The sequence below is a fragment of the Solanum dulcamara genome, chromosome 1 (genome assembly GCF_947179165.1).
Source record: "Solanum dulcamara chromosome 1, daSolDulc1.2, whole genome shotgun sequence".
In the NCBI taxonomy this organism is placed as follows: domain Eukaryota; kingdom Viridiplantae; phylum Streptophyta; class Magnoliopsida; order Solanales; family Solanaceae; genus Solanum; species Solanum dulcamara.
The window spans coordinates 49,497,607-49,504,801 of NC_077237.1; the positions used below are offsets into that span (position 1 = coordinate 49,497,607).

A 7,195-nucleotide genomic window follows, 5' to 3' on the forward strand; every position below is an offset into this window, starting at 1 on the left:
GTTGGTTATGAATATTATTTATGAACATTAGTAGTGTGGAAATATTGGGAAAGGCTAAGGGCAAAAAGAAAATTTGCAAAGTGGCCTATGGTAATATTGTGGAAGGCTAGGGGTAAAACGGAAATTTCATAAAGTGTTCAAGAAAATTCATGTAAGAGGTGTATGTGGGCCCCACTCTTTTATGACCATGTGATGAGTATATATGAACCAAAGTGTACATGGCAAAGGCAATTAAGCCATCTTTATTTGTTAAAGAAGGTTCTAGAAAAAAAAAATGGAGAAGGGGTCATTTGTCTATATTCATAATTGAGGGACTTATTTTCAAATAAGGGATAAGTGATGGAAGATATTTATATATATGTGTCCCTTGACTCATCAAGTCCATACTATTCTAGAAATTTCAAGACAAGAAGAGAGAAAATTCTAGAGCAAGAAGAAGAAAAGAAACTCTAGGAAACTAGAGAAACTAGTGGCGGCCAAGAGGAAAAAAATTGAGTTTTCCGATTTCGTTCCGTGAATTAATTATCTAGGGTGTACCATGATGTTATGAAGGTATTGTTAATGAAATTTTATGGTTTGGATCAGCCCAAAACGTCACCGAACAGCCCCAAAGTTTTAGCCGCGCTAGGAGAGCTTCCGAGGCAAGTTTTGGAGAGTTTCGGTAAAGGTAAGGTCTCTCCTTTCAAATTGGAGTTTATGATCTTGTTATGAGGTGTATTACGTGTCCTAAATATGGCTGGAAGCAGAGAAAATGTATAAGGGGGCATGATGTTGGAAACTACTAAATTAAAGTCGTAGTAGCTAAATCGAAGTCGCGTAGTGTGTTGTCGTTGAGGCGCTGCGGGTGCAGCTGGTTGGGTTATATGTTGCAGGAGTTTAAATTGTTTTAAAAAGGGTGCGGTTGCTGCTGGTTGCAGCCACACGACCCCCCATTTGGTATGGTTAAAGATTTTACGAAATAAAGGTTAAAAACTCTATTTTGCTATCGTAGTTTTATGCTAGTTGTTTGGAGCTTGTGTTGTTTAAAGTGTAGGTGATTTGATTGTATATATACTTCTGGTTGTTTTTGTTGATATGATTGTTGACATGGTGGCCGAGTTGAGATCTCGGGGATGGTGTATTTATAGGGGAGATGCTGCCGAAATTTCGGCAGATTAGAAATTAATTTGTTTGAAGGATTAAGACAAGTATATGGTGATGAATCTAATGACTATGTCAACTCTCTTGAATGTAGACTAACAAGTTGGAAGAATAAGAAAAGCTAGTAAGGCGCTGTACAGGTATGTAAAGCTAACCGTTCCTTCTTTTGGCATGTCTTTGGCATAAGTATGTAAGGCTCACCCTTTCCTTTTAAGGCATGATTCCGATGTCATGATTTCATAAGTGCTTCCATATTTTCTTTGTTTTCAAAAGCTAGGTCTCAATGGTCCCAAGGGAATGATACCTTTTCTATAACCCGTGAATGTTTCCAAAATGTCTATAGTTTTCCAAAACAAAGGTTTACAATATTACAAGCTTTTATGACAATGACGATGGATATGTTTTATAACGACATTGATGATGTCGAGGATGAGAATATGTCTATGAAGGCTATGATAAGAACGGCTTCATGTATGTAAGGTTTACCCTTCTTTCTCTTGACATGTTTTGACATAAGTATATAGAGCTACTCTTTCTTTTGGGCATGGTTTATATGAAATAAGTAAATGACATTTTATACAATTTCAAGGAAGTCTTATTCGTAGAGCCACTAGGATGGACAATTTTCTTGAGTTTCCAAAGGATATTTTCTCGTGCTTAGATACGTGTATATGATTCCAAAAGTTTTATTTTGATATAATCCATGGTAATTTTTGAATGGTACTTGACATGACTCTTATCTTGTTTTGTTAATCATAGCTCATTCTAATTATTCTACGAGTCTTGAAAATTGGTCATATGTGCATATGTATACGATTTGACGCCTTATAAGATTGTGACCTTATTCTACGTTCTCTTAATATTATCTTTCGTTGATAGTCTCATCCTATAATAATTGTTCCTTCAAGGTGAGACAAAGCGACCGTGATTAATTCATAATATAATCGGAGGTTACCGACCTTCCGTCACTCCGATAGATACATGACTTTCGTTGAGCTCTCCTGCATGCTGTCTATATGTATATGTATATGTATATGTATATGTATATGGGGGAAATGGGGAGGTGTATATGTGGCGCTATAGACGCATTCCCACATGATCAGTTGGAGTAATTTTCATCCTGGACGCAGGATGCCCGGACGCGGGAGATATGTGGGCACGCCGACGTTGTTCGGTGATATGACTTCTATTTTCTATGCATATGAAAAAGATATGTTTTATATGATAAGACAAGCATGCATGGCATCTGGCCTAAAAGGGCACTCATTTGTACAGGTTACTCTCTTATCTCACTATATGTCTATGATTCTACGATATGGTTGTTCATACCTTATGTTCTTTATTATGCTGATTTTCATGCCTTACATATTCAGTACATTACTCGTACTGACCCCCTTTTCTTTGGGGGCTACGTTTCATGCCACGCAGGTACACCTAGACAAGTAGAAGCTATTATAGAAGATGTTCCAGCGGGGTTAGCAACTCCACTTGTTCCTGGGGTGCTGCCGAGTCAGATTATAAACGCTATGATGTTTCATTCGAAGTTAGAGACTTTGCAGATAGAGTTGTGGGTATAGAGTGTCATCTTTGTAAGCGGCGTCACCAGCCGATATGTTATTATGTCGTATGTTATGAGTTTTATGGGATGATAGATTTTGGAAAAAAATAATTCACGAAGCTTGGTTATGTTTTTCATTTCTTGTTGATGTAAAAGTCTAAGAGATTAAGTATGTACTATGAAGCAGCTGGTTCGCTCGGCTCCAAGCATGGGGTCGGGTGCCCATCACACCCTGTTGAGATCGGGGTGTGACAAGCCACCTAACGAATTAAAGGCACATTAGGGCACCATTATAATCTATATTAAAAATAACTTAATTTTAAAAGGTCTACAAAACCATTGATCGGGTAAGGGTTCAAATTATCTCAAAAGAAAGGTGTTAGGCACCTTTGGAGGTCCACAAAGGTGTGTCCCGACCTAATCTTATAAATTATGTGGGGTTAAAACATAGCAAATAAAGGTCTTTTTAAATTAATAGTTAGAACTATGAAACTAAGTGACCAAGATAATAATACTAATTTAAATAAAAATGAGAAACAACAACTAACATGAAAACATAAAATTAGAGAAACAAGTGAGAAGACAGAATTTACGAGATTACTTAGAAGAAATGTCATTATTTATTTAATTCGGCTACCCCAAATAAGTACTAGAAAAATATTTAAGAATTAAAGAATTAAAACATTGACCAACTAACTCAAATTTATCCTACTCGGATCAGCTTCAGGCTTATTAACGGAAGACAAATACAAACTTTGTCATTTTATGCTCGGGTCACCTTACATCATTTCCAAGGGGCCTATTTACCCTTACCCCTCCTAAGTTCATTTATTATATGTAACACCGCAAATTTGTTTTGGCTAAAGACCGAGACATCCTTTCATAGGGGTATGGGGTAGTACCGAATGATTCATAATTGTCTACATGTGTGGAGGTTAATTCTTTAGTAGGAGAATAGATTTGGAGATGAATTATGGTCATAAGGATCCACTATAACAAAGTCGACTTGAAAGCTTCCTTACCGATTGAGTTTTGGTAAAAGATTTTACCTAGGTGGTGATGACCATATCTCCTAGAATATAAATCATTAGGTGGATTATGACCTATCAAATTAAAAATCTTAGAGTAAAAGGTTATGCTCGTTTTAGTGAAGCCCAGTCAAGCAGAGTGTTTGTATTAAACCCCTTTATGGGTCTTAAACACTTTGACGACCCGTAGAGTCTTTCGTGAAGGTTTCCTACACCGTTTTTTCAACAACTTCCTGGACACATTCTAGGATAAATTCGATCCTTTCCAAAGCTTTTTAACCCTATTCTAAGTCATTTTTGGGTATTTTGAAGGAATATATTATTCCACTAGCTTGTTTCCCTCTCATAATTATCAATCTAAATAATCTAGTCTCAAGAAACTCTCTCGAAACTAACCTAGGGTTTCTCTCCTTCATCAAAAATCCTAAGGCTTTCAGGTCAAAAAATTCAAGAATCAAAGAGAAGTCTTTCACTCAAGGTTTTCCCAAGTTCTTCCACTCTAAAAACTTCATAAAAGAGTTTCTTTTCTCGAGATAAAGCATCAGGTTCTAAGATCAAAGGTTTCCTCTAAGAGAGCTATTGTTTTTTGAGATTTGATTGTAATATCAATCTTCCAGGTATGTAAGGCTAATCGTAGCATTGGATTGGGTTCTTTCACGCGCCCTACATCTAAATTCTATCATTAAATAGTTGAGTTAAGTTTTAGACCTACCTTCTTGAGTTCTTGAATCAATTATAATCTCCATTGAGTTTTGCATATAAATTCCATTATATTCTTGTATATATTTATATATTTCTTGATTAGTTTTTGGAGTTAAGTCTTGTTGAGAGTATGGATTTTTGTTTCCATTCACACGAACCCCAATTGACATATCATTTATATTTTATGCATTGATGGAGTTTTTTTTAATTGATTTGTGAACGTTTTGAATTAATTATTGAGTTTAAAGGTGACTATTTTCAGCTTTGATTGCGAAAGAGTTTGAGCATGAGTTGAGTTTGATAAGTGTCTTAATTATTATTTTGAACATGAGTTTGAGAAATCCCTTAATTACTATCTTGAGCATGAGTATTTTAAGTATAAACGATCTGAGTATTATTACATTAAAACACCTATTTTGAGATTGAGTTGACTTGTTTCATAAACCCTAATAGCACATTAATGGATATTGAATGTGTATGCTTAAGGATTAGGTCTAGAGCCTTGAATTTGTGAATGCATGATCGTGATTAGAATATGAGCATGATGATAGGTGTTGATGAAATTGATAGTCCTTTTATTTTTCTATTTAACCCAAGTGAATGATTTTCACCTGAATGTTTTCAGAAATGATTGTCCAAACTTCTCTTAAATAAATGATTGAGAAATTGATTTGTTGAAAGGATTGATTTGATAGAATTGATGAACTGATTAGAGTCCATTTGAGATTTACTAATTTGGTTTGATTTGGATTGATTGTCTTATGAGCTTGAGTCTTGGGAGGAGTATCGAGCACCGAATTCAGTGAGAATAAGTAATAACTCAAAGCCAATAACTACGTCACCAAACGTAGGAGAGGATTAAACCTTAAAGTCGGATGTTTCCCAAATTAATGTCCTGATAAGACTTGATTGGTTATGGATCCATGATTGTTGATTCGTTCTTACCCTGGAAAGGTAAGGACGAACGTGGCAACAACGTCATCTTGTTGTACTATCATTAGCTCATAAGTGATGGTTGTCGGATAAGAGAAACTCCCATAAAGGTTTTGATAGTGCTCTGATTTGGATTGAATTTGATTGGATTAGGAATGGATTGGATTGGATTGCGTATGATTGGTCTTGTCTAAATCTTATTCTTGTTTAGACTTAGGGCATCTTGATTGTGTTGCCCACTCTTCTGATTTGAGATTCTGAGTTGACTGGATTCTACCCTGATGCATGTTTCTTTCTACTATTTTACATACTCGTACATTTCATGTACTGACATCCATTTGGGATATAGGTATTAGAGATCCTCAACAGGCACATCGTTGAAGACCATTTCTACTCATAGCATTTGGTAATTCCTCCTTGCATCCAGAGGCACTATTGAGTTATTATCTTTTATTTTGATTATTTTATTTAGGGTAGCTATGAACTTTTCATTGACACCTTCTTGATAGTGATAGAGGCTTCATAGACAGATAGATGATAGTGTCGAGTAGATGTTTTGATTTTCAAAACTATCCTTATGATATGGAGTTGATTTGAGATTTGTTTTAATTGCATTATTATTCTCGAAATGTTGATTTGGTTAGCCTACTTGAATGTCTTTTAAATTGATGTTGAGTCTTCCGCTGAGTGATTGAATGTGTAATCGGATCAAGTGGTTTGCTTGGGGACAAGCAATGGTCTCTAAGTGCTAGTTACATCTAGGGTACCCTCTCGGGGGCGTGACATTATAATCCTAAGAGCAATCTAAAAGAAATAAAACTAACGTCTTAGAGGGTACCTAGCATCCCAACTTAATGTCTAAGAGGCTTTGATCATACTATTAGGATAGGCTCTAAACTAAAAAAATCTCAAGACTTCTAAAGAGACACTTCATCAAACAATACAAGTAGGACGAGGAGTTAGCACATAAAGTCTCAGGTATGCCATGCTTGAAAACACATACAAGTTGTGAAAGTCATGACAAATATTATGTGTGTGAAAACATAGTTAAATATAAGTGTCATTATAGAAAACTTGAATATCATGGGGGGCTAAGATCAATTGTTAGACATACGGAGGCGATTATAATTAGTAGTCTAATCGTAATATAAGAAGACATTTTAGACAATTTAGTTATTAATTAAAAGTATTTATAAATCCTATGAACATATTTTCTAATTAGTAACATGCTGAAAATTTATTTAAATTCTATAGACATGGTTTCTAAATGAAATAACATGCTGAAAATTTATTAAAATATTATAGGCATGGTTTCTCTATAAAATAACACGATGAAACCTTATTAAAATTCTATAAGAATGGTTTCAATATAAAATAACATGCCAAAAATTAATTGAATCTATGGGCATGATTTGTAATAGTTTCTATGGTAGGGCTAACGAGATTTATAGAGTAACATAATAAATATTTATTAGAATTCTATAGGCATGATTTCAAAAATAGAGTAACATAATAAATATTTATTAGAATTCTATGGAATGGTTTCTATATATAATATTATGATAAATATTTATTAAAATTCTATAGACATGATTTCTACATAAAACAACATTCTGAAAATATTTATTACATCTAAATAACATGTTGAAAATATTATTAAATCCTATAGACATGATTTCTATAAAATTCTGAAATATTCATTAAGTCCTATAGACATGATTTCTATATAATTTTAGCATGCAAAAAAAAATTAAATAAATCCTATGAAGATGGTTTCTAGGTAATGTGACATGTTGAAAATATTTATGAAAATTTTATAGGCATGATTTCTATA

The 7,195-nt window shown here is 34.2% G+C and overlaps 1 long non-coding RNA gene across 1 annotated transcript; it reads left to right on the forward strand.

Annotated features, from left to right (window-relative positions):
- The first annotated feature begins 422 nt into the window (after positions 1 to 422).
- Positions 423 to 2,800, forward strand: LOC129887962 (uncharacterized). The gene is made up of 4 exons (XR_008766520.1): positions 423 to 667; positions 1,235 to 1,280; positions 2,271 to 2,415; positions 2,569 to 2,800. It is a non-coding gene; the product is annotated as an uncharacterized LOC129887962 (long non-coding RNA).
- Positions 2,801 to 7,195: the final 4,395 nt, after the last annotated feature.